This window comes from Aotus nancymaae, unplaced genomic scaffold, assembly GCF_030222135.1.
Source record: "Aotus nancymaae isolate 86718 unplaced genomic scaffold, 86718_ANA_hifiasm-v0.15.2.pri h1tg000089l, whole genome shotgun sequence".
In the NCBI taxonomy this organism is placed as follows: Eukaryota; Metazoa; Chordata; class Mammalia; order Primates; family Aotidae; genus Aotus; species Aotus nancymaae.
Window position 1 is genome coordinate 2,443,958 of NW_026988504.1, and position 27,157 is coordinate 2,471,114.

Sequence of the window (27,157 nt, forward strand, 5' to 3'; positions counted from 1 at the left end):
AAGCAGGTGCCTTTCCCCTGAGGCCCCTTCTTCTTCCCTGACACCCCTGGCTGTTCCCACCGCCAACAGCACCAGGTTCCCCCTGCTGGGAACTTGTCACTCAAAAAAAGCAGCTGTGTGCCCCAGCCCTCGCCTCTGACTCTCCAGCAGCATATCACAGCCACTCCCCCAAGGGTGCTCCATCTCCCTAACCCCTCTCCTGGACCTGCTTGGCTCCCTGCCATCTGCCCTATTACCTTGCTTACTCCCCACATCTAGCACAAGATGCCACCCGCTCCTCGGGGCCCTGTCCCTCCCTGGGTCACTCACAGGTGCCCGCCTGCCGGTGCCCGCCTTCCGGTGCCCGCCTTCCAGTCTCCCCAGGTTCCTGTTCTCACCTGGATTCTCGGAGGCGCCTTCAGCTCTGGCTGCACTCAGGGGCCGTACCACATGATCTCCTTCCCATGGGGTGGCCGCCTCGCTGCTATTCCCGGCCCCGTCCATACAGAGGACACGGACAAGGGGATGTGAGGTCGCCAGGAGACCCCCAGCCTTCCTCTTCCTGCATCTCCAGCCATAAACTTGGAAGCCAGATGGACATGGGCTTGAATTTGGCTAGAGACTGGCTGCAGAGCCTCTCAGAGGCTTCGAGTTTCCTCAGCATGAACATTGACACTACCTCCACCACCGCTGCCAGCCGGGCACTCATGGCACAACTGCTGCTGTGTGGCCTGGCAGACCCAAGTCACCCACCTGCCACGTCCACCTAGACTTCCTTCCCAGTGCCCTCAGCAGGTAGGTCTTATTTTCACTTGCTTTTCAGATAGAGAAACTGAGGCTCCATGAGGGTGTGTCTTCCTTTGGAGACAAGTGGTGGAAACCAGACCCAGGCCCTGCGGCCGCCTTGCAGGGTCCAGAGGACCGGGGAGGGGCCGGGGAGACCGCTGGCTGCTGGGACTCAACACGCAGTGGCCGCTGGGGCCTTAAGCCTGTCCACCCGGGGGGAAAACCCACGCGGCCCTGCAGCTCGCACTGGCTAAGCTCTCCGTGGGCTCCTGCGGGCTCTCTCATCTGCTGCATGAAAGCTGGTTTCGGTCCTCACCGCTCTTCCCAGCCACCCCCCGCCAAGCCCCCTGACTCCAACGGCTGCCAGCCTTGCCTTTCTTCATCTGCTCAATTTGCGAATCCTGACTGTCCCTTCCCTGGCACCCTGCTCCTCCCCAGTGACCTCTGGGCGCACTGCACTGCCAGCTCTTTTCACACTTCGCATCTGTTCTAGCAGCGGCCCTGCTCCTTCTAGGTCTCACAAGGCGCTTGCCTTCACCCTCGGCTTGCCTGGCATCACAGCTCAAGCGTAACGCGTGTAAAATCAAGCGCGACACCGCCGTCTCCACTGCCGGTCTCCACTCCAAGAGTCCCTGTGGATTCGCTTTTCACTGAGGCTCGAAACCCTGGAGGCCCCAAGCCCTCAGCTGCTCTCCAGTCCCGCATGGGGGCCAGCCAGGCCTCCCGCAGACGCCTCTTCCCACCTCCTCTGCAGCACCCTGCAGCCCGGGCCTGCCAGGCGTCCGTTCTCGGGCCAGGCCCTTCTGCTCTGGCTCACACTATGCAGGCTGATGGCTCTTCACACACAGCCGGGCCCCCACATCTACCAGGTTCTCCACTGACCACCGCAGTGCTTTTTCATCACTTTTTAGTTACTCAAACAAAATCTTATGCAGGACAAAGGACAGCAAAACTCCTCTGGCTGGAGGAGTGAGGGCCAAGAGCCCCGTGGCTCTCCGACTGCCTGTGCAGAAGCTGCGCCCGCGCCCCTCGGGTCTCCAGAATCACTCCGTGGACGCCGCCTCGCCAGCCAGGAGGATGCCTTGCAGGTGACGGACTGTCCAGCCCGATTTACGGGGCACAGGATGACAGCTGAGATCCTCCTCTAAATTTCTTTGGTGCTCAGCTAATCCCTTACTTTTTCTTTGTTACCCACCACTGTCCCACGCTGTTAATTTTCTGTGTAGCTAAATTCCCGTGGACAATGACATAAGTCAATCTTACAGTTCCCGGCAGCTCGCGAAGCACACGGTGTAATCTACACGGCGCGCAGGCCTGGCCACCTCACATCCCCACTTAAAAACAGCTGCTCCCACTGATGCCGATGGCCGTCCCTGCCTGTGGACACCAGGCGGGCCCTCAGCGGGACAAAGTGTGGTGCAGGGACAGCCCCAGATGGCATGCAGAGAGACTGGCCCATGTTCAGATGGGGCCTTGCTCTGCTCTGGGCAGCCCTGGCCTGTGCTAAGCACAGCGGAGCTACAGAGCTGGCTGCCTCCGAGTTGGCGCGGCAGCTCTCTCTCCACGGGGCCTGCAGCGCCTGGGCCAGGCGTCCATCAGGTCCAGCTTCCATCCTGGCCTCTGACAGGTGTTTCCTCCAACGAACCTTGTGCACCCCTAACCGGCTGGTGTCCGCTCCCCAGAACAGCCACGCAGCTGACACGGTGCGTATGAGATGGGGCCGCCCGTGCGTGTTTACCTTCCTTGTGCTATTTTCTACTTGTCCCCAACTTCCTCTTTCACCAAATACATCACTTTCCAGCCACGTCAGACTTGCTGTTCTCAAACATCCTGTGTGCTCTGTTCAGACTACCCTCCTGTCTTCCCGGCTTAGGGGACACCTATGAACTCAAGTCCTGCCTCCTCTCAGGACACTCCCTGGGGCCTCTGCCACATCAGCCTAGGGGACCCCACTGGCGGCTGCTGCTTTCATGCCTGCCCAGAGAACCGTGGCTGTCTCTCCACTGAGGCTTGGAGCTCTCTGAAAGTGAGGACTAAGTTCTTTCTTCATCTTGCTATTACGATGCTCGGCATGGAACATCGCATGCAGAAGGGGTGCCGCATACATATGTGATGAGCCAGTGGGTGAATCCCCACTGAACGATGGTAAAGCTGCATGTAAACAAAATGTTAAATGAAAAACTATGATTTCCAAGAAATAGGACAAACTCACTAAAAATACTCAAATGATGATAAAAAAGAAAACAAGATAGTACAAACCATCCCCAATTCCGTCCTCTAAGGAGCTCCTGAAACGCTCTGGTGGCCATTCCTCTGGATTATCTCTTTGTGCACAAAATCAAAAAATACCCAAGGATATACTTAGGCAAAAGTCTGCAAGGGTATACCCCGAAATATTAATAATGATTATCTTGGCATGCTGAAGAAAATGGATGATTTTAATTCTTTTTCCTCATGTGTACTTAATACTATGCTGAAAACATACAACTTACATATTAAAGAGAACCAAAACTCCTCCCTCCACTTGTATTTTAAATAAGAAGGAAGCTACAGCAAGTTTTCCGGAAAAGGGAAGATATTTCAAAACGGCATTACGAAAAAAACATTCCTGAGATGAGGTCTCACTCCGTCACCCAGGTTGGAGTGCAGTGGTTCAATCTCGGCTCACTGCAACTTCCACCTCCCAGGCTGAATTGATCCTCCCACTTCAGCCTCACAAGTAGCTGGGACCACAGGCGCACGCCCCCATACCTGGCTAATTTTTTGTATTTTTGGTAGAAATGGGGTTTTACCATGTTGCCCACACTGGTCTCGAACTCCTGAGCTCAGGTGATCCACCTGCCCGCCAAAACTGTATTATTTAAAAAATTTATATCATCTCAGATTAAATTCAATTAAAGAAGGATACACATTTAAATTTAAACGACTACTATGAAAACGACGGTGTAGAGAACCTTGAGCTGGTTCACTTACTTACTGTAAATAATTCATTACTTACAAATGTTCCACGACAGGGTCGGGGAGGTGAACTGAGCAATTTCTTTTTAAAATAATTCTTTTGAAAATCCAGGTCAGTACATAGTGGTTAGATTGCTAGGAAGAGGAAAGCTATGTATATACATCTCACACCCATGGTTCTCCACAGTGGAGGCCAGGAGTAATGAGGGGGCCACGGATCACAAGGTTACTGAGAGGAATCTTTGAGCATGTGCACGTGTGTGATGGGCGTGTCCATACAGCCTCTGAACGAATGCTTCGCTGAGACCGTATGTATAAGACACACATCTATGTCTGTCACTGTAAAAACACAGCTCCGTGGGGAAAGGACACAAGTGGAAGTGAAGATCAGGAAGTAACGCACCAGACGGCAACTTTTTGTGAAACTAGTGAAAATACTTTTTCTTAAGCTAATATTGCTCTGAACCAAGTAAACATGCATTCCTGTGACTCTCTTTTCCAACCTCTCTTTACTTAAAATGATGCAGAATTCAGCACTCTACAGCATGATGTGACGTTCTCACTACACAGTGCCCCATATTATAGCCATTTACAGACTTCTAGTGATCATAATTAAAGTCCATTTCAGCGTGCACAAACCCATGGTTTACAAATTATAGCATATAATGTTGGGCTGAATAATTTGCAATTTAAAGCCAGAGGAGCAGCCTGTGAACTGGGCCACAGTGCTTAGTCTGGAGGACAGAGGGACAGGAATGGGAACAAGAGAGCCAGTGAGAGGCCCAGCTGGACACGGAGGGCTGGGGATGTGGGCTGTGGGTCCATCTCTGTGCCCGCAGACCCTCGTGTGCAGCCACTGGACTTTATCTAAAAAGGCTCAGCCCACCAGACTCCAAGTCACAGGTGCAAATCTGGGGGTGTATGGTTCCCATGGGTTTAGGGTTTCGAGGACGGCATGAGCTCCCTTGCAGGTAATGGCAGATGAAGTGATTCAGACCATTCTCACCTGAGAACAGCTAGAAAGGCTGTGTGTGTGTTAGGGGAATATTTTAGAAAGCAAGGAGAGGCAGGCCAGGCTATGAGAAATTATGGGGCTAAGACCCGAGGGAAGGAAGCCCGGGGTTGAGCTTTTGTTTGGGGCCACCTCTCCTGGAAGCATCTGGCAATTCCAAAAACAGGACCCACCAGCAGGGACACTGAGCAGATCGCAGCAGGTTCACGGGGCTGGGGAACAACAGCGGGAGAGGAGGGACTGCCGAGGAGAAGCAGATCTGGTGAAACTCCTCAGTTTTAGATGGAAACGCTAAAGAGCTCTCCGCTGGGAACAAGAAACTAGAAGCACTCCAGACTTCACAGCCTCAAATCACCCCCAAATACCTGTACAATTTCCATTTTCAATTTGTAGCATTCAATTAAAGAAAAACCAGGTGATTACTGGAAACCTGTATATATGTGTGAGACCAAGAACAGCAGCTGACAAGAAAGGGATGGACGGAGGATCTGAATGATGGAGCTGCCAGGCCAGACTTGACAATAATCTTACTTAGTATGCATAAGGAATTAAAGGACAAGGTGAACAGCTTTGGAAGAAAACTAGAAGCTACTTCTTTTGAAACCCTGGAAATTAAAAATTTAATATACTAAGAAATCAAGGGCCGGGTGCTGTGGCTCACGCCTGCAATCCCAGCATGTGGAGAAGGCCCCAGGCGGGGCTGAAGGTTAGGCCTTGCTGGAGAGGGCTGGCTGTGTCCCACAGGGTTGAGAAGAACACACCTGAGACGATCTTCAATGAAATGCAAGTAAAATCCCACAATATATCAAAGGGTAATGCACCGTGACCACGTGGGGTTTATCACAGGGATGCAAGGCTGCCTAGCATCTGAACGTCAATCATGTGATGCGCCGTCTTAACAGGGTATGGGCGAGCAGCTGTGCGATGCCCTCCACAGACACAGAGAAAGCTGCTGGCGAGTTCCAACACCAACTCACGATAAAGACTCTCACAGAACTAGGTAGAGAAGTGCACTCCCTCAACCTGATGATGGGTACCTGGAAAATTCACGGCGCACGTTATACTTAGTAGATTAAGACACAACGTTTCCCTGTCATTGATCCTTGACTGCGTGTAGGGCTTGAACGCCCAGCTGTGCTGCTCCCATTTAACATTACACTGGAGGCGTCAGGCAGTGCCGTGAAGCAAGAGAAAGAAATGAGAGACACAAACACTGGAAATAAGAAGTAAAACCGGACGTATTTTCAGATGACATAATTAGATACATAGATGGTCTAAGAAACCTGGAAAACAGCTCCCAGAGCCAGTAAGTGACTGCAGCAAGGTTAGAGGAAATGAGGTCCTTATGCAAAAATCGGTTAATTTCTATATGCGGCATTCAATAACTTTCAAAGTAACATTAATCAGTTACATTTCTATATGAGGCATTCAATAATTTTTAAACTAACATTAATATAACAAAATATTTGCAAGACATATACAGATAAAGCTACAAAGCACCAAGACAACTAAATCAATATGTGATAATGATTATGGAATCGGAACCCACTATGTTCATGGATCAGAAGACTCCCTATTACTAGGACGGTAATTCTCTTCAAATTGATCTAGATCGAATGTAATTCCAATCAAAATCTCAGCAGGCTTCTCATTAGAAGTGATAAACCGATTTCTAAATGTATATGAAATGCTAGGATCTAGGGTAGCCAAAAGCATTTTGACAAAAAAAAAAACAACAAAGCAAAACAAAACAAAAACCAGAGACTCCCAGTAAAGCTACAGGGATCAAGGGAATGTGGTATCTCTATCCTTGTGCCGATAAAGACAGACACACAGGTCAGTGTAATAGAACAGAACCATGTAACTGTACAGTTATAGTCAAATGACTTTTGTCAAAGGTAACTCAATGACAAAAAACAGTCTCTTCCACAAATAGTGCTGGACGACTTGGTATCTATATGGACGAAAAGGATCCTTGGCCCTTATTGCACATTATATTAAAAAAAGAAACTTCAAATGGATCACAAACTTAAAAGTTAATCATAGTTAATTAAGTTCATCATAAACATGAAAGTTAAAACTAAAAGTTTTAGAAAAAAATAGACAATCTCCACAACCCTAGGGTCGGCAAAGATTTCTTAGGTAGGACACCAGAAGTACAGACTATAAATAAATAAATGATGAAATCAGACTCCATCAAAATGAAAAACTTATGTTCTTCAAAAGACTGTTTAATAAATAAAGACACAAGCCACAGACTGAGCAAAAATGTTCACAATATATAGATAGGACCAAGACTTGTGTCCAAAATACAGGAAGGCTCTTGAAGACAAACATCACAGTTTAAAAACTGGCAAGAGGCCTGAAGATGCATTTTATTAAAGAGTATAAATTAATGGCCAACAGCAGCACATGAAAACCTGCTCTGGCACGATTAGGCAAATGCAAATTCAAATAAGAATGATATCGTGTTATACCTTCCATAAGGTGGCTGGGTGTGGTGGCTCATGCCTGTAATCCTAGCACTTTGGGTTTGCTGTAATCCCAGCACTTGGGTGGCCAAGGCGGGCAGATCACTTGAGGTCAGGAGTTTGAAACCAGCCTTGCCAACATGGTGAAACTCCATCTCTACTAAAAATACAAAAAATTAGCTGGGTGTGGTAGCACACGCCTGTAATCCCAGTTACTCAAGAGGCTAAGGCATGAGAATCGCCGGAACCCGGGGGGCAGAGGTTGCAGTGAGCCAAGATTGTGCCATTGCACTCCAGCCTGGATGACAAAGCGAGACTCCATCTCAAAAAAATAAAATAATAAAAACAAAAAGGCAGAATACCAACTGTCGACATGGATGTGCCATGACCGGCACGCTGTTATTACAGGCAGGAACTCAGGTCTGTAAACCACTTTGGAAAACAGTTAGGCAATTTCTTACAAAGTTAAATGTACACCTACCATATGACCAAGCCATCCACTCTTAGGTATTTATCCAGGAGAAATGAATAGATTCGTCCACACAAAGACTTGAATATTTATAGTAGCTTTGTTTGTAGCAGTCAGGACGGAAACCATGCAAACGAGCATTGACAGGTGAAACAAAGTGACACACAGGATGGGCTGTTACTTACAACGAAAAGGAATAAACTGCTGATGCTCCCAACGTGCATAAATCTCAAAGGCACGATTCTGCGCCAGGAAGGCAGACAGAAGAGAACACATACTTTAACATTCTGTTTATAGAAAGTTCTGGAAACGTCAAATCTAATGCATAGTGAGAAAATCCTGATCAACGGTTGCCTGGGCTTGAGGGGTAAGGAGAGGGATGGGCTGGGACAGGTACGAGGGAACCCGTGGGATGTGTTCTGGCTGTGGTGTGCTTCCATGGGCATAGCGGTCTGTCAAAACGCATCAACTGTAAAAGTGGGCATAATTTATTGAATGCACCTCAATAATGTTGAGTTGAAAATGTGAAAACAAATAAAGGAGAAATTATGGAATTTTCAAACAAATACCAATGACCTTTTTTTTTACTAGAAGATCTGTACTAAAGGGTACTCTGTCTTTGTTTTTTTTTTAAACAGACAGGGTCTTGCTCTGTCATCCAGGCTGGAGTGCAGTGGCACATCACGAACCACTGCAGCCACAACCACTGGGACTCAAGTGATCCTTCCACCTCGGCCTTCCAAGCAGCTGAGACTACAGGGGCATGTCGCCAGGCCCAGCTGATTTTTAAAATCTTTTGTACAGCTGTGGTCTTGCTATACTGCTCAGTTTGGTCTTGAGTTCTTTGTCTCAAACAGTTCTTGTGCCTCAGCCTCCCAAAGTGTTGAGATTACAGGTGTGCACCATCATGTCCGACTTGTTTTTTTGGTAGAGATAGGGTCTTATCATATTACCCAGGCTGGTCTTGGTAGCTCCTGGCTTCAAGTGATCCTCCTGCCTCAGCTTTCCAAAGGACTAGGATTAGGGGCATGAGCCACGGTGCCAGGCTTACATTAGGTTTTAGTAGGATGCATGTTATAGTTTCTAAAGCAGGTCACCAAACTATGGTCCAAGGACCACATCCAGCCAGAAGCGTGTTTTTTAAGGCCCCCAGGCTAAGAATGGTGTTTAAATTTTTAGAGTTGTAACAATAGGAAGACTATGAGGCAGAGGACTTATATGGCCTGCAAAGCCTAAGGCATATACTATCTAGCAGTTAGAAGAAAAAAACAGGATGCTCTAGAGTAACCATTCAAAGTATAGTAAAAGAATATAAAATTAACAAGCCAATAGAAGAGAAGAAAGGTGTAATAAAATTGCTATATCAACCCAAAAGATGGCTAAGGAAAGAAAAAGAGAAAGGTTAAAAAAGGGGCTTGGCCTGGCACTGTGGGAGGCAGATAACCAGAGGTCAGGAGTTCAAGACCAGCCTGGCCAACCCTGTCTACTAAAAATACAAAAATTAGCTGGGCATAGTGGTGTGTGCCTGTAATCCCAGCTACTTGGGAGACTGAAGCAGGAGAACTACTTGAACCCGGGAGGCAGAGGTTGCGGTGAGCTGAGATTGCACCACTGCACTCCAGCCGGGGCGACAAGAGACTATGTCTCAAATAAATAATAGGGGGCTAGAATAAAAAGCAATAGAAAAAAAAGGATGAAGTAAATAGGAGGCAAACTAAAACCCAAATATGTCAATTACTACACTAAATGTAAACAAACTAAATACTTTAATTAAAAGTAAAAATTTTCCATCTCTAAAAACAAAACTAAATAAAAGCTAACTGTATTGCTAAGAAGAGATATACCATATATATATATATGTGTGTGTGTGTATAAAAAAGATGCATTCTGCGAACACTAACCAAAAGATGGTTGTTCAGCAATGACACTATAAAAACATGAACTCTAAGGCAAAAGGCATTACCAGATACGGGAAGCAGAAAAGTTTCTTTTTAAAGTTTCCTTTCTTGTTAAAGAATAAGTGTGCTAGTAACTCTTTGTGAAGCCCTGTACCACGTAGCTGTGAGACATGCCGTGCTTACAGGCACATGGTACACTTTATGTTCTTGTACTTCAACCAAGATATCCGTGCTGGATGTGCTCAAAGGCATGTCCCAGCTCTCCATTGCTTTTACCTTTTAGAAAAGTTTAAAGTTACTACCAATCAGGTTTTAGTTTAGATTGTAAGATCTGGCTCCAACCAACAGAGATCAGACATAGAAGTAAGGACAACCTCAAATGTGTAAGGGATAAATTTGTGTTTTCCTTTGTTCATTGTACTCTCGTGGCACAATGGCTAGTGGGGGTACCCTTCCTGCAGTCCAGGAAGTAAAAATTGTGTTGCTGAAAAATCCTTTGTCTCAGTGCTAATTTTTCTTTGTGGCACCAAGCATCTATTTCCAACACCAGAGATAAAGGGTGACATATCGTGCTGGTAAAAGGTTTGATTCATTCTACCTGGAAGGGCAAGTTGCTCACCGTTAATCTGTCTTCCTTCAGTTCTGAAGGTTAATGCATTTGGTCAAAAGGGAAATGGGCTTTTAATTTAGAGTAAAATGTGAAAACTTGTCAAAATTATTTCTTCAAGAAGAAAAGAAGAGGCTGTTAAGATACATGTATAAGCAAAAGAAAATCTAAAAAAAAAAAAATTTCAAAGAAAAAAGGTATATGTATAAGCAATATCCTTAATTAAAAATGGGACAGATGACAGGGAACCATAACACGGCAGAAGGCTGATGGTAAAATAGGGATTTGGGGCCAAGGCTGTTCTTAGGCAATGGCTAAGGATTCACAGCACTGCTGATAGCTAAAGTCGTGTCCAGGTCCCCAGCTAACATAAGAGTAGAGGTCATTTAAACAAGAAGCTTTCAGAGTTTTTTGATCATGAGCCCAAGGAATGTTTCTGGTGACCAGACAAACACACATACACAACCACATATAAAGATACATATTTACAGGTTCGTACCCTAACCATGCCTCCAAAAAACAAAAATGAAGACACAAGCAAAAAAAGAGATACATGTTCAAGCCCCAGAACCAAGGAACATTCGTCTTACTAGGAAAACAGCGTTGTTTTCTTCTCGTTTTAAATGCTGGCCGTGACTCACCTACCTGCGTTCATAGCCGCTCATCAGCCAGGACTTGAGATCTGAGAAACACTGACTTAAATGAAGTGGCTGTTAGTTTCTCCAGGAGGATGTACTGGCTCAGGGTTATCGAAATGGTTTGGTGTGAACAGAGCACCCGAGAGACACTGGAAACTAGAAAGTTCCATAACTGCACCTCTGCATAAGCTGACTGGGCTTTTAGAAACACCACAGGCGGCTTGTTTTTAAATGATTTTTCAAAATCTCTGCTTGGTTTCTAAATCAAATGGTTCATATGCACAGTGCGACCATCTCTTTAGATCCCATCTTTCCACATTTAATGGCTCTCCTAGAACAGAATTCTGCTCATCTTTACTTGTGAAGTAAGTGTAGGTTTGAATTCCAGAGGAAAAATTTCCCTGGCTTAACAGTAAGCAGGAGCTAATGTTACAGGAGCTGATTCACCCTGCACTGAATGTACCATAGAATGCCAAATGACTGTCCCTTCCTGGAGTCAGTGAACAGCAATGGGCAGCAATGGCCACTCTGGAGGCCGCAAACAGAAACCGGAGGGTGAGGTGGCCCCAGACAGGCAAGGGGCAAGTTCTCATTTTCTTATTTAACATGTTGATGACATAATGAAAGGCAGATTCTTTTCTATTAAACAGGCAGATTCCAAAGCCCTTTGGAAAGACACCTGAGCCCACGGTGATTTCTGAAGTACTCCCTCAAAAGTGGATTTTCTGTGGGCTTCCTGGCGTCAGGGCCAATCTGAGAGGCAGTTGCAGGAGCCACATGGGAGAAACCACCTCCGAGCAGTTTCCTGAACAGCTGCTGAAAGGCCTGCCACGTGGGGAAAGCAGCTCCGACAACAAGGGGAAGGAAGATGGGCTCCAGCGGAGCAGGAGCCGGGGGAAGCACTTCCTTCCAGAGCACTGCCCGCCTCCAGATGCCCCTCTTACCTGCATGCTAAACCTCACCAGGGAGCTTCTCTGCAAAAATCTGGCCTAAAGAGGGTGGGAGGAGAGGAGGGTGAGCTTTCAGGATGGGGCATGGAGCTCTCCCACTGTGTAAGTAACTGCCACAAACACTCCACGGTTCTGACAGAGATGGCCACGAACACTCCACGGTTCTGACAGAGATGGCCACGAACACTCCACGGTTCTGACAGAGATGGCCACGAACACTCCACGGTTCTGACAGAGATGGCCACGAACACTCCACGGTTCTGACAGAGATGGCCAGCAACTTCCCCTGACTGTCCTGAGCTCATCTGGATCTTTCTGTCTCTGAAAAAATGCTGAAATCCCAGAGTCATTCCCCAGCCTGCTAGTAGATTCTGTTTCTTCCTGTGAATTTGTTAAAACACCTTGGGAAAGACAGTTTCTAAATACAGCCAGCCTTGTGTGGTTATGCCTGGCTTTCTGGGACAATGCTCTGGGGTCTTCCCAGTGGGCATGCATCACACAGAAGGTCAGCAACTCCTCCTCCCATGTCATCCACGTCCCCTCATTTTGTCAGGTCCACATCGAAACTGCCCTTTGAGACCAGGCACCTTGATGCATACAACTCACACCACTTTCCTCAGCATCTGCACTCACAAACGGGCGAAGGGACGTGAAGGGGTAGGCATCCTTCCTCGTGCCACCCAGTGCAGAGGTGGGCACTGGCATCACACAGACCTGGGCTGGAGTCCTGCAGGCTTGGCCACTCCTTCTGTGTGACTTTGGGCAGGTTACTTAACCTCTCTGAGACTCAGTCACTACATCTGTAAGTTGAGGAGCCACCACCACACCGGCCGGGAGCTGTCTTCCGGCTCGCTGCTGTCCCCCCGGGACAGGGTGCCTTTGCCTCTGTAGATCAATGTCTTGCTTTAGGGAAACAGAGGGCAGGCAAGGAGCTCTCACTTGCACTTGCTTCTTAACTGTCTTCAGCCCAAAAATCCTTCATATTTCAGGGAGGCACATTCTGGCCTCCAATAACAGCTATGAGGCACGGCAGCTATACATGCAGCCAGACTCAATCTGTTTGGGTTCTCATCCAAGGAGGCAACGCTGCCAGAATCAGGGGCTGAGAGGAACAGAAGGGCCATGCGGGCAACGCAGCCTGAACAGACTCTCAGGGACGGGTAAGGAGAAAAAGACAGACTAGATGGAGGGAGGAGGGCCTGCTGGACGGAGGGAGGAGGGCCTGCTGGACGGAGGGAGGAGGGCCTGCTGGACGGAGGGAGGGGCGCCTGCTGGACGGAGGGAGGAGGGCCTGCTGGACGGAGGGAGGGGCGCCTGCTGGACGGAGGGAGGAGGGCCTGCTGGACGGAGGGAGGAGGGCCTGCTGGACGGAGGGAGGAGGGCCTGCTGGACGGAGGGAGGAGGGCCTGCTGGACGGAGGGAGGGGCGCCTGCTGGACGGAGGGAGGGGCGCCTGCTGGACGGAGGGAGGAGGGCCTGCTGGACGGAGGGAGGAGGGCCTGCTGGACGGAGGGAGGGGCGCCTGCTGGACGGAGGGAGGAGGGCCTGCTGGACGGAGGGAGGGGCGCCTGCTGGACGGAGGGAGGGGCGCCTGCTGGACGGAGGGAGGAGGGCCTGCTGGACGGAGGGAGGGGCGCCTGCTGGACGGAGGGAGGGGCGCCTGCTGGACGGAGGGAGGAGGGCCTGCTGGACGGAGGGAGGAGCGCCTGCTGGACGGAGGGAGGAGGGCCTGCTGGACGGAGGGAGGGGCGCCTGCTGGACGGAGGGAGGGGCGCCTGCTGGACGGAGGGAGGAGGGCCTGCTGGACGGAGGGAGGGGCGCCTGCTGGACGGAGGGAGGAGGGCCTGCTGGACGGAGGGACGGGCGCCTGCTGGATGGAGGGAGGAGGGCCTGCTGGACGGAGGGACGGGTGCCTGCTGGACGGAGGGAGGAGGGCCTGCTGGACGGAGGGAGGAGGGCCTGCTGGACGGAGGGACGGGCGCCTGCTGGACGGAGGGAGGGGCGCCTGCTGGACGGAGGGAGGAGGGCCTGCTGGACGGAGGGACGGGCGCCTGCTGGATGGAGGGAGGAGGGCCTGCTGGACGGAGGGAGGAGGGCCTGCTGGACGGAGGGACGGGCGCCTGCTGGACGGAGGGAGGGGCGCCTGCTGGATGGAGGGAGGAGGGCCTGCTGGACGGAGGGAGGGGCGCCTGCTGGACGGAGGGACGGGCGCCTGCTGGACGGAGGGAGGAGGGCCTGCTGGACGGAGGGAGGAGGGCCTGCTGGACGGAGGGACGGGCGCCTGCTGGACGGAGGGAGGGGCGCCTGCTGGATGGAGGGAGGAGGGCCTGCTGGACGGAGGGAGGGGCGCCTGCTGGACGGAGGGAGGAGGGCCTGCTGGATGGAGGGAGGGGCGCCTGCTGGATGGAGGGAGGAGGGCCTGCTGGATGGAGGGACGGGCGCCTGCTGGACGGAGGGAGGAGGGCCTGCTGGACGGAGGGAGGAGGGCCTGCTGGACGGAGGGAGGGGCGCCTGCTGGATGGAGGGAGGGGCGCCTGCTGAACTATGACACATCTGGAAAAGAGGGATCAATAGGGGCTGAGCTTCATCCCAGTCATGTAACCACAGTGACAAGTGACCCCACAGGTACTGAGCCGTCCCCAGAAGACAACTCCTACACAGGAGCAAATGCCAACACCAGACAGGACAGCCGAGGGGCGCTGGCCAGGCACATGCTCAGCCTGACGGCGGCCTTTTCCTCACTCTGCACCTGGGAGCTGCCTTCAAGGAGGGGGAGCTGCCTTCAAGAAGGAGAAGCTGCCCTCCAATCACCCTGTGCCCCTGCACCTCCGCTGAGCGAGGGCTTCCTTTAGAGACGCCCAGACACATTTTCTTGAGGATGCTAGGAGTGCGCAGATGGAGTGCGGGCCACAGATGTTCCGTGCTGTGCTGCTCAGGCCTTTGTTTTGATGACAAGGGCCAGAGTTTGGGTACCACTGTGAAGGAAATGTAAGATCTCTGTGCTGTGTGCACGCTCTGTGGGGAGGCCTCTGAACCTCTCACATCCCCCCTCGGCCACACATCTGCAATTTCATCTCAGGCCCAGGCCTCCTCCGCGCCCGGCGATCCGGACAAGCTGAGGAGGCCTCACTGGGGGGTGCATGGAAACCGAGGGGACCTGGTACCCCTGTCTTCCCTCGGGGGGATCTGAGAGGCGCCCAGGCAGAAGGTCCCCGCGTGGCACCGTGTGCCCTGGTGTGGTGCGCACGGGAACGCTGAGGAGGCTGTGCTGGGGCAGGCAGGGGGCTATTCTGCTTGGTGGCAGCGGTCCCGCGTTTCTGCCAATGACTCACATCCTCCTCGCTCAGCGGTCTCTCGGGTTTTGTTTCTACCTCTTTGTTTCTAAATCAGCGTCTAGTGCCTCGTTACTCATCTCAGCAGTGACTGGCAGACGTCAATGAATTACCGATTTTCACCTTCACCAGCCAATATTGTATATTTATGTTGAAAAGAAGGGTACTTTTTGAATCAAGACTGGTATCTTTTGATAGTTTTCCTTTCAAACATAATCCATGTGTATGACTGGCCTCAGTGAGGTGAATTCTAATCACAGCTGCTGTGCCTCTGGTGCGCCTGCCATCCCCCACCCCGTGCAGACCCTTAGAGGTCTGGACCGTGGGGCCCACGCCAAGGAGAAGGAGACCTGGGCTCCAGGGAGGCTGCCAGCAAATCCCTGCCCCAGCCTGTCCTAATGGTGTGGTGCTTGGCAGGCCCCGTACCTGTGGGGTGCCTCAGTTTCCCCATCTTTTAAAAGGTAGATAACAGCACCTCCCCTTGCAGGGCTCCCAGGGGGATAGTATCTGTGAAGGCTCAGCACGGTACCCGGCACCCTGGGTGCTCAATGAATCCTCCCTATGGTTACTCTCATTCCCAAGGAGCGCCGATAACCATGTGCTCTCAAGCAGCAGCTCCCGGGTCTCCTGACATTTTCCTCACTGCATCCCCAGCCTCAGATGAGACAGGATTCCCACAGACGGGAACCAGACACCAGCAAACACCATGCTGAAGGTTTCAGATCGAGTCAAACCCGAGCTCCAGGGCTATAGCCCTGTGCCTGCTGTGCCCAGGCCACACAGGGGTGGCCGTGCTACCCATGCCTCGGAAGCCGCAGCACATGGAGACTCATTTATTTGCGATGCTGGATTGTTAGCGGTTTAACATATGCTGTGTACACAATCAATGTTAATCACGAGTACGTTTCGGATACGCTTTGAGCCTCCAGTGATCGGAATACTAACAAGCAGCCTCATGGAACAGGTTCGCACCTCTCAGGTTCCCCGGAGCTTTCTGAGAACTCTAATATTTCTAGCACTGTTTAAGCGTTTCATTACTTTGTTTCAGGCCTGAAAAATGTCCCTTAATTTCCAAGCATGGATCTTATTGCCACTCTCTCAAAGGATTCGGAATATAAATATGTACGGCGGCAGCCACAGGCTTATTCATCAGGCTGCCGGGTTAGCGTAGGTAATTAGAAACTGGGGGGCCGCTCGAGGAAGGCTCACTATAATTTACTTCCAGACACCGCAGCTTAATTAGAAAACAAATTCCTCCCCTAGTTTTAAAGACTGCTAAATAATTATGCACAAACTGCCAGATCTTCTCTCTAGTCGTGTGCTGAGACGCAGAACACGTGCTGCCGATCTGACAAAGGTGGGAAGGCTGGTAAGGGGTTAACGCTGGCTATCCGGAGGAGCCTTGATTTTGAGCAGTTGCACTAAGGCCCCTGATTGAAATAAACCGCGTTTATTATAGAAGACATACTGCGCTGTGCACCAGTCCTGAGGGTCAAAACTTCCCCACATCTCCACTGCTGACAGAAATGAGGATAATATGATTCAGGTTGGATTTCTGACCGTCTGGGGGCAGCAGGGATGCCGTCCCATGTAACTGCCATTGAGATGGCGAGGAGGCCAGGTCGCAAAAGCCAGGCCTTCCACAGGGCACGGAAGTGGTGTGCTGTGCCTCACTCAGCCTCCAAACCCCACACCTTGGGGTCTTGAGGCTCCCGGCCAGGGGGCCACCGGCTGTGTGCTCAGCAGGGCAGTATTTCACCCCTCAGCACGGCCCCGACACTGACTCCTAAGAGCTCTGGCCTCACAGACCTGGCACACTAAGGGCCAGGCACTGTAGGACGAGGGCGTGCCCTCTCAGATGGCAAAGGGCAAGGACACATGGGCATGGGGCAGGTGCCTACTGTGCAGGTCCGTGTGTGCCAAACACACCGGCCCATCTGACACGTGCCTGCCAATCACCACCTGGCACCCATAGCCTGCACTCAGGACCATCCTTCACACGCTCCCCATGAGGGCTGTATGCAGGGCACGAGGTAGACCTGGTTTTCTTTTCTGCAGGTCATGAAGCTTGACGGAAGCAAAGCGCAAGAACACAGGCCTGTTAGTCTCCTGGTGTCATGTACTCGTCACGCTAGGCAGATGGGACCCAGCAACCAGCGTCATCCTCCCCTTCGTGGCGACAGAGGTATTCTCAAGGGCAAGACATTTCTATGTGGTGAGTGAGATGAAAGAATGAAACTGTATGCAAAACTAAGTCTTCTGAGTCCCTAAAAAGCTGGCAAAGACCAAGAGCAGATCAAGCTAAACCCCATGTACGCGCACGCACTGCAGAGGCTCCCTGACGTCTGCGCGTGCACAGACTCCGCTCCAAATGTGCATCATGAGAGATGTCACACACATGCGTTCTAGGCGCTGTGTCGTGGTGGAGTTTCCAACCCCTACGTCCACAGTGCTCAGGATTCTGTTTACAATAAACACAAAACATAAACGAAATCAGACCAAGCAAGACAGCCTGTTTCTGTTTGGTCTTAAAACTATAACTGAAAACAAGTTATCCCAACATTAACCAGGATCCAAGATCAGCTCATCCAAGGAAGGCAGGGACGCCCATGCAGGTTCTCTGGCTCTAGGTTCAAAGGCTTTACCACGCCCAGGAGTGTTGTGGTAAAAGTGGCAGCAATGCAAATGCTTCCCCAGGGAGTTCAGGCCAGCACAGACGTCAAAGTGATGGATGCCTGTGTCTGTTTCAATGTAGGTGTGACTCAAGGAACCCGGAGTTCCAGCTCAGGTGCAGAGGAGGGCAGTCTTGGTGTGCAGGGACTCGGGGTGGCACCCAGACAACTGTGTGGCTCTCACCCAGCACCCACTGACACCTCTGTCAATATTGCACAAATGTTTTTTTATTTTTATTTTTTGAGACAGAGTTTCACTCCGTTACCAGGTGCCAGGCTGGAATGCAGTGGCGTGACCTCGGCTCACTGCAACCTCCACCTCCCATGTTCAAGCAATTCTCCTGTCTCAGCCTCCCAAGTAGCTGGGACTATAGGCGAGCACCACCATGCCCAGCTAATTTTTTTGTATTTTTAGTAGAGACGGCCTTTCACCATGTTGGCCAGGATGGTCTTGATCTCTTGACCTCGTGATCCACCCGCCTCGGCCTCCCAAAGTGCTGGGATTACAGGCATGAGCCACCGCGCCCGGCCGCATGAATGTTTTTATAAAAATCTCTCAACTATTCAAAAATTTATGTATTTTCAAATATTCCTTGGGTACTTATAAATTTTTTTAGACACTCGTGCTGCCTGGAGGGAGGCAGTGCCTCGGCTCCCCTGGGCTCAGTCCTGCGGCCAAGAAGGCCACTCAGGCTAATGCGAATCACAGCGCGCTGCTTCCAAGACCACACCCTCCTGCTCCTACAAGTGAGGCGGGGAGGGGCGTCGGAGGAGCAGCGTCCTGCTGACTGTGGAGCAGGGCTCAGGTGGTGACCCTCCACATGTCAGCCCCAGAGTCTGGGAGGAACAATTCCCAACCCCACTTAGGGACTATCCCCCAAGCATTTGATTACTGCATTTTAGGAAACTGTTGAAAAAGACATACAAAAACTCAAAAGGGTTTGGGCATGTCAGATACCACCCTGGGAGGTGGCATGGCCCTGCTGTCCACATGCTGTGACTCATGGGAGCCCCACTCACAGTATCCTTCTGTGTGGCATGGGCAAGGAGGCTCCAGAGAACATTCCACAGATGGTGTACACCGCCACCCCCCAGCCCTGTAAGGAGGGAGGCTGGTTACAGGGTCTGCTTCCAGAAGGCGACCTCTGGGCTTGCATGTCAGAGGTGACTCCCTCATCCGTGGCACGCCGGTGACAGGCACAGCTTGGAATGTGCTGGGAGCTCATCCTCAAGCACCCAGGTCTCAGTGTCACACTCAGGGCAAGGGACACACACGAACATCACAAATATGGCTGACATGTTCAGCGAAGGGAAATAAGTGGGAATTGGTCTCGGTCTGCCTGGAACATGGGGATCACATTCATCAGCAGAGCCTGATGACGACCTGCTTGTCTCTGAACTGTACCATGCAGCTACTTTCCAAGTGCAACTGTCTCCTCAACACATGGGCTAGCATTACGTGAGTTAACATGTGCTGATGAGACCCCCGTGGAAAAAAGAAGGGGCCATGAGGGAGTAGAAAGGCCACCTCCAAAGGCTAACCCTGGCCAAGAGGGTTGAGCCACAGATGTCACTGTAACCAAAATCAACATATTTTAAGAATAAATCTTCAGAAAATGATGATAAAGTATAAAAATAATCAGTCTTTTTCTTTTCAGGTACAGGAGTGTCCTCTGAATACAGAAACCATAGCAGCATGGAAGGCACTGTCTGCACAAAAAAATAAAAAATAAAATAAAAATAAAAATGAGCCAGGCATGATGGGAGGTGCCTGCAGTCCCAGCTACTTGGGTGGCCGCGGTGGAGGATCACTTGAGCTCAGGAGGTTGACAGTGAGACGAGATGGCGCCACGGCACTGCAGCCCGGGAGGCAGAGCGAAGCCCTGTCTGGGAAAGCCCACAACCAACCACACAAACAAATCTTATGGGACTGTGCACATAACTGAGAAAAAAATCTAAAAATTAAAAAACGTAGTAATAGCGTTTTAAGTGGAGAAGTCACTCTGTACAAGTTAAAAACTGACGTCTACTTGGAAACAGAGCTAATGGCAGCTGTGGCTGGGCAGCTTTTGGAGCAAAGATCTGGATTTCTCCATTGCTATATAATTCTCAAGTTTGGAATTTGTCCTGGCATCAAAAATATAAACATCATTCACCCACTCGCATTCAATTTCACCTCTGTCACACCGCGAGGGGGAGGCGCCTCGGGAGTCCTCCCTGGGAGTGCTGTGAGAGAGACACTCAGACAGGTGCTTTTGCTGAACTGCATTCAGAGAACAGTGGCTCAGACCCAAATCCACACACTTAAAAAAGCTATTCTCTCTCTCTCTCTTTTTTAAATTGAGACGGAGTCTCGTTCTGTTGCCCAGGCTGGAGTGCAGTGGCGCGATCTTGGCTCACTGCAACCTCTGCCCCCGCCGAGTTCAAGCGATTCTCCTGCCTCAGCCTCCCGAGCAGCTGGGATTACAGGCACACCCATCACGCCCAGCCAATTTTTGTATTTTTAGTAGAGACGGGGTTTCACCATATTGGCCAGGCTGGTCTTGAACACCTGACCTTGTGATCCACCCGCCTCGGCCTCCCAAAGTGCTGGGATTACAGGCGTAAGCCACCGCGCCCGGCCTAAAAAGTTATTCTCAGTAAAGACTGAGGTGCCTGAAGTGACTGTGACATGCTTTGGCTCTAGCCTCGCCCAAGTCTCATCTTGAACTGTAATCCCCACGTGTGGAGGGAGGGTCCTGTGGGAAGTGACTGGACTAGGAGTGGCTCCCCATGCTGTTCTTGTGATGGTGAGTGAGTTCTCATGAAATCTGATTCCCCTTCCCTGGCACACTCTCGCTCTCTCTCCTGCCATGTAAGACATGCCTTGCTTCCCCTTCCCCTTCCGCCATGACTGTAAGTTTCCTGAGGCCTCCCTAGCCATGCAGGACTGTGAGTCAATTACACCTCTTTTATTTATAAATTACCCAGTGTAATGGTTAATACTGAGTGTCTCCAAGTTCTTCAGGTCTGGGAGTCAGACTGGCTTCCTTGCTCCGCAGCTTGCAGACGACCTATTGTGGGATCTTGTGACCGTGTGAGTTAATACTAACTCCCATATATAACTCTCATATAATCCCTATTAGTTCTGTCCTTCTAGAGAACCCTAATATACCCAGTCTCAGGTCGTATCTTCACAGCAGTGTGAGAATGGACTAAAAGAGCCTGCTAAGCCAATTCATCCCAACAACGGGCCTCGAGAGCATGGCCTCTCTGGTACCTTGCCGTCTCTCTCTAACTGCGGTGGAGCCAGGGCAACGGTGCCTGGGAGTCGTAGGTGCCTCGGCTGACGGCAGATGGAGAGGCGTGGGAGGCGCTTACAGAACTACAGAAATGTGGAGTGGCAGCAGCCACCATCCAAGCTGCAGCTCTCGGAAGTGCTGAGAAGGCAGAAGTGACTGCCGGGAGGTAGACATGGGCCGAGAGCCGAGGCCGTGTCAGGACGTGCGATGCTCTCGGCGCCGCTGCTGCCTAGTGAGACCGGAGTGGGGTCCCTTCTGCAGGACAGAGACAGACTCAGAAGAAAGGAGGCGCCCAGTGAGTATGGCTCAAAAGGGGTCAGAAGGGCCAGATGGGGCTGCTCTGACTCCAACGCCCATATTCCTCCCACCACACTCTCGCCCTCACACCCCGAGTCCCTCATCAGGGTGTGTTTTGAAAACTGCCAACTATTAACAGTTAATTGCTTCTTTACATTAAAAATCAATAAATGAAGCTTTAGCATTTAGCCACTTTCGTAGCATCACTTGGCACAGGAGAGGGGAGACGGAGGAAAGGCGAGGACCCTGCCCTAACCTCCAGCAGTCACGATCACACTGGCTGAGAAGGGCCTTCCGTGCTGGGGAGGGAGGGGATGCACCGGTTCTGGGAAGAACAAGAGTGGCTGCAAACTCGAACGTCACGATTCAGGGAAAGCACATTTCATGAGAATAACTAACGTCCCACCGTGGACGTGGAAGGGTTTTTGCTTCTCGTTTTTAATCCTCATTCAATCCCATTTTAATAATAATAATTGTGAAGGTATCTTCCCAAGAAATAACAGAGCACACTGCTATAGAAATCCACTTCCTCTCCCAAAGCCAGGTGTCCATTTCCCTGAACCCCTTGTGTCCCAGGCCCATGGCCTGCTGTCCACTTCCTCTCCCAAATCCACTTCCTCTCCCAAAGCCAGGTGTCCATTTCCCTGAACCCCTTGTGTCCCAGGCCCATGGCCTGCTGTCCACTTCCTCTCCCAAATCCACTTCCTCTCCCAAAGCCAGGTGTCCATTTCCCTAAACCCCTTGTGTCCCAGGCCCATGGCCTGCTGTCCACTTCCTCTCCCAAATCCACTTCCTCTCCCAAAGCCACTCCCTCTCCCAAATCCACTCCCTCTCCCAAAGCCAGGTGTCCATTTCCCTGTACCCCTTGCATCCCAGGCCCATGGCCTGCTGTCCACTTCCTCTCCCAAATCCACTCCATCTCCCAAATCCAGGTGTCCATTTCCCTGAACCCCTTGTGTCCCAGGCCCATGGCCTGCTGTCCACTTCCTCTCCCAAATCCATTTCCTCTCCCAAATCCACTTCCTCTCCCAAATCTACTTCCTCTCCCAAATCCACTCCCTCTCCCAAAGCCAAGTGTCCATTTCCCTGAACCCCTTGTGTCCCAGGCCCATGGCCTGCTGTCCACTTCCTCTCCCAAATCCACTTCCTCTTCCAAAGCCACTCCCTCTCCCAAATCCAGGTATCCATTTCCCTGAACCCCTTGTGTCCCAGGCCCATGGTCTGCTGTCCACTTCCTCTCCCAAATCCACTTCCTCTCCCAAATCTACTTCCTCTCCCAAATCCACTTCCTCTCCCAAATCCACTTCCTCTCTCAAATCCACTCCCTCTCCCAAATCCACTCCCTCTCCCAAATCCAGGTATCCATTTCCCTGAACCCCTTGTGTCCCAGGCCCATGGTCTGCTGTCCACTTCCTCTCCCAAATCCACTTCCTCTCCCAAATCTACTTCCTCTCCCAAATCCACTTCCTCTCCCAAATCCACTTCCTCTCTCAAATCCACTCCCTCTCCCAAATCCACTCCCTCTCCCAAATCCAGGTATCCATTTCCCTGAACCCCTTGTGTCCCAGGCCCATGGTCTGCTGTCCACTTCCTCTCCCAAATCCACTTCCTCTCCCAAATCTACTTCCTCTCCCAAATCCACTTCCTCTCCCAAATCCACTTCCTCTCTCAAATCCACTCCCTCTCCCAAATCCACTCCCTCTCCCAAAGCCAGGTGTCCATTTCCCTGAACCCCTTGTGTCCCAGGCCCATGGCCTGCTGTCCACTTCCTCTCCCAAATCCACTTCCTCTCCCAAATCCAGGTGTCCATTTCCCTGCACCCCTTATGTCCCAGGCCCGTGGCCTGCTGTCCACTTCCTCTCCCAAATCCACTCCCTCTCCCAAAGCCAGGTGTCCATTTCCCTGCACTCCTTGCGTCCCAGGCCTGTGGCCTGCTGTCCACTTCCTCTCCCAAATCCACTCCCTCTCCCAAAGCCAGGTGTCCATTTCCCTGAACCCCTTGCGTCCCAGGCCCGTGGCCTACTGTCCACTTCCTCTCCCAAATCCACTCCCTCTCCCAAATCCACTCCCTCTCCCAAATCCAGGTGTCCATTTCCCTGCATCCCTTGCATCCCAGGCCCGTGGCCTGCTGTCCCACAGCAGCGGCCAGCCCTGTGCTGCCTCCATTCTGCACTCTCTAGCCTACTCTTATGGCATTTTTCCTCCCCTACATTACATATTACTATGACTTCAGTTGTCAAATAGCAAAATGACTTCTGCAGGTGCGCACGCTGTAGATTAGAACGCGTGGGTGGATCTGCAACCACACCACCATCAAGACACCCCCAGGCCGCCCCCGCGAGCCCCTCCCAGCCACACTCCCCGCAGCTCTGACCCCTGGCGACGGCTCATCTCTTCTCCAACCCCACGTCCTGTCTTTCCCAGAAGGTCATGGAAATGGAATTGGACCACGCACCACCCTTGGAGATGGGCTCTGACACTTAGTGTGACATTTCAGGGAACCGCCCGTATGGCGGTGTGTAGTGAAAGCCTGTCCCTCTTTCCTGCTGAGCAGAATCCCACCATGTGGATGCACCACAGTCTGTATTCCTTTGCCCTGGGAGGGACATTTTAGTTGCTTCCGGTTTGGGGTAACGGACAGAGCTACCATAAACATTCACGCAGAGCTTTCTGTGGTATCGCACTGGGGCTTTAATTTGCATTACCTAAGGGCTGAAGATTTCGAGGTCTTTTCATAAGCACATCTGCCATCCCCAAATCCTCTTCGGTGAAGTGTCTCTGTGTCCTTGGTCTATTTTCTAATTGTTTTTTCCCCCTTATTTTTGAGTTTTGAGATGTCTTTATACATCCTGGACACAAGTGTTCTTTGTCAGATACGTGACTTGCAGATACCTTCCCCAAGTCTACAGCTTGTCTTTTCATATTATTAGCAGTGTCTTTCAGAGAGTAAACATTTTACATTCGGATGAAGTCCAATTTACAAGTTTTTTCTTTTGTGAATCACGCTTAGGATGTCGTGGCTGTGCACATTTTAAGTTTTGGAAAGAAACAGGGCAGCAGCTGGTTGTTCTGCCACCAAAATCTTGTTTAAGGGAAGACCTCCGTGTGGTGGGTGGACCACAGTGGGGCTGTCTTGAGACCTGAGTTCTAGGCCAGCCCTGTCCAAACCAGGCAGGAAAGGCCACCCAGGAGCTGAAGTGAATGAAATACCAGGTTCTCTTTCAGTAAATAAGGGGGTTTGACTCCAGAACTTCAAAGAATGTTCTGCTGTAATCACTCGGTGGTTTTTAACAGCCTTTCTGCTCTGGAGACGTGGAGCACGTGTTGCTGTCTGAGAGCACGTGGCTCAACATGTGCCAGCAGAGCGCTGTCCGGGGTAGCCACGGGCACAGGTGGCCAGGAGGGGATGGACAGCACACGCCAGCCGTCCACAGAGATGGGACTCCACACGGAGGTGGAAGCGTGGGCAAGGCTCGGGCTCCTGATACCCAGTGGAGGAGAAAGGACAGGACGGCCCTCCCACCTCCAGAGGAAACTGTGGCAATAGCCACCGGGAGGCAAGACAGTGTCTACCGGAGCTGCCTGAGTAAGCCAGCCCAGCTAAGGTAAAACATAACTCGGAAACGCTAATGGATAGGGTTATTTAAGAAATTATATCTATATATAAATATACACAGGTTAAGTATCCCTTTATCTGAAATGCTTGGAACCAGAAGTGTTCTGGATTTTGGATTTTTTCAGATTTTGGAATATCTGCATTATACTTACCAGTTAAGTTCTTTGAATTTATCCCTAATCTGAAAACACAAAGTCCAAAATGTTCCAATGAGCATTGTCTTTGAGTAGTATGTCAGTGCTCAAAACTTTCCGATTTTGGCCTGGCACGGCCAGAATTATTCACACCTGTAATCCTGGTGCTTTGAGAAGTGGAGGTGGGAGGATCGCTTGAGGCCAGGCGTTCAAGACCAGCCTGGCCAATATAGCAAGATGTCCATGTCTATTTTTTTTTAATTCATGCAAAAATTTTTTTAAAGTTTGGGGCATTTCTGATTTTGTATTTTTAGATTTTGGATAGTCATCTGCTGTGTGTGTGTGTGTGTGTGTGTATGTGTTTGTGTGTGTGTGTGGTGTGTGTTTGTGTGTGTGTGGTGTGTGTGGTGTGTGTGTGGTGTGTGAGGTGTGTGTGTATGTGTGGTGTGTGGGGTGTGTGAGGTGTGTGTGTATGTGTTTTTATGTGTGTGTGTGGTGTGTGTGTGGTGTGTGAGGTTTGTGTGTGTATGTGTTTGTGTGTGTGTGTGGGGTGTGTGTATGTGTGGTGTGTGTGTGGTGTGTGGTGTGTGTGGTGTGTGTAGTGTGTGTGTGGTGTGTGGTGTGTGTTTTTATGTGTGTGTGGGGTGTGTGTCTGTGTGGTGTGTGGTGTGTGAGGTTTGTGTGTGTATGTGTTTGTGTGTGTGGTGTGTGTGTGTATGTGTGGTGTGTGGTGTGTGTGGTGTGTGTGTGGTGTGTGTGGTGTGTGTGGTGTGTGGTGTGTGTGTATGTGTTTTTATGTGTGTGTGGGGTGTATGTGTGGTGTGTGGTGTGTGGTGTGTGTGTGGTGTGTGAGGTTTGTGTGTGTATGTGTTTGTGTGTGGGGGGTGTGTGTGTGTATGTGTGGTGTGTGTGTGGTGTGTGTGTGGTGTGTGGTGTGTGTGTGGTGTGTGAGGTTTGCGTGTGTGTGGGTGTGTGTGTATGTGTGGTGTGTGTGTGGTGTGTGTGGTGTGTGGTGTGTGTGGTGTGTGTGTGGTGTGTGTGGTGTGTGAGGTTTGCGTGTGTGTGGGTGTGTGTGTATGTGTGGTGTGTGTGTGGTGTGTGTGTGGTGTGTGGTGTGTGTGTGTGGTGTGTGTGGTGTGTGGTGTGTGTGTGGTGTGTGTGGTGTGTGAGGTGTGTGTGTGTGGCAGGAGCAGGGGTGGCTGGGGGCAATATATATGGTACAGGTAATAGTTCAAAACTCAGAACACACGGCAGGAAGTGAAACCCCCACAGAAAGCGCACAGCAATGACAGGTACACAGACCTCATGGAGCAGCTTCGCAAAACTGAAATCTCATCAGGGAACCAGAGCAAACAGAAGGGGAGGACAGCACAGATCATTCAGTCCAATTTTTTAAAATTTTTAAAAGTTCTTTCCCATGTGATGTTTCTCAGAGATTCCACTATCTGTTTAGCCTTTGGAAACAGTCTTCTAAGTCACAGCGTGCACCGTTTGGAAAGACTTTGGAAAGTACCCATCTTGGGTACTGCTCACTTAGTACCTCTGGTAGACCGCTCCACATCAGGACTAGTGTCGCTCCCCTGGCCTTCCTATCCGCCACACAGCCACGTTCCATGGTGGGAGTGAACCACAGTGGAGCTCACTGTGCCCTAGTGAACATTTACGTGTGATATTCTGATATATTTCCCTTGATATGCAAGGAGAAACGTGGAAGTGGGCTTGCGTTTCCTGTCTAATTTAGTAAATTCAGGCCCTAATATGAAGATCTAACTTTGAATATTAAGATGCAGAAAACAATTATCTTGCATGTTAATTCTAGAAGAAGTGGGGTTCTGAGCCAAAGTGTTTAAAATAACTCCAAAGTTCTCCACACTGCCCGGATGACTCAGGATGAGTCACGATGTATCCGACGCACAAACAAACAGAACAAGGCAATGCAGGCCGCGCTCCGGGTCCTGAGACACCGCTTCAGATCCGAAGAGATCACAGCAAGAGACAGACCAGAAAGATTACGGGAGGCAAGTGCCACTGACTCTTCGCAGGAGGCCTGAGTAACCT

At 50.8% G+C, this 27,157-nt stretch overlaps 1 protein-coding gene across 5 annotated transcripts in view; it reads right to left on the reverse strand.

Annotated features, from left to right (window-relative positions):
- The window catches only part of RPTOR (regulatory associated protein of MTOR complex 1), a 427,638-nt gene that overhangs the window by 142,486 nt on the left and 257,995 nt on the right, over window positions 1-27,157 (reverse strand). The window lies entirely within an intron of this gene.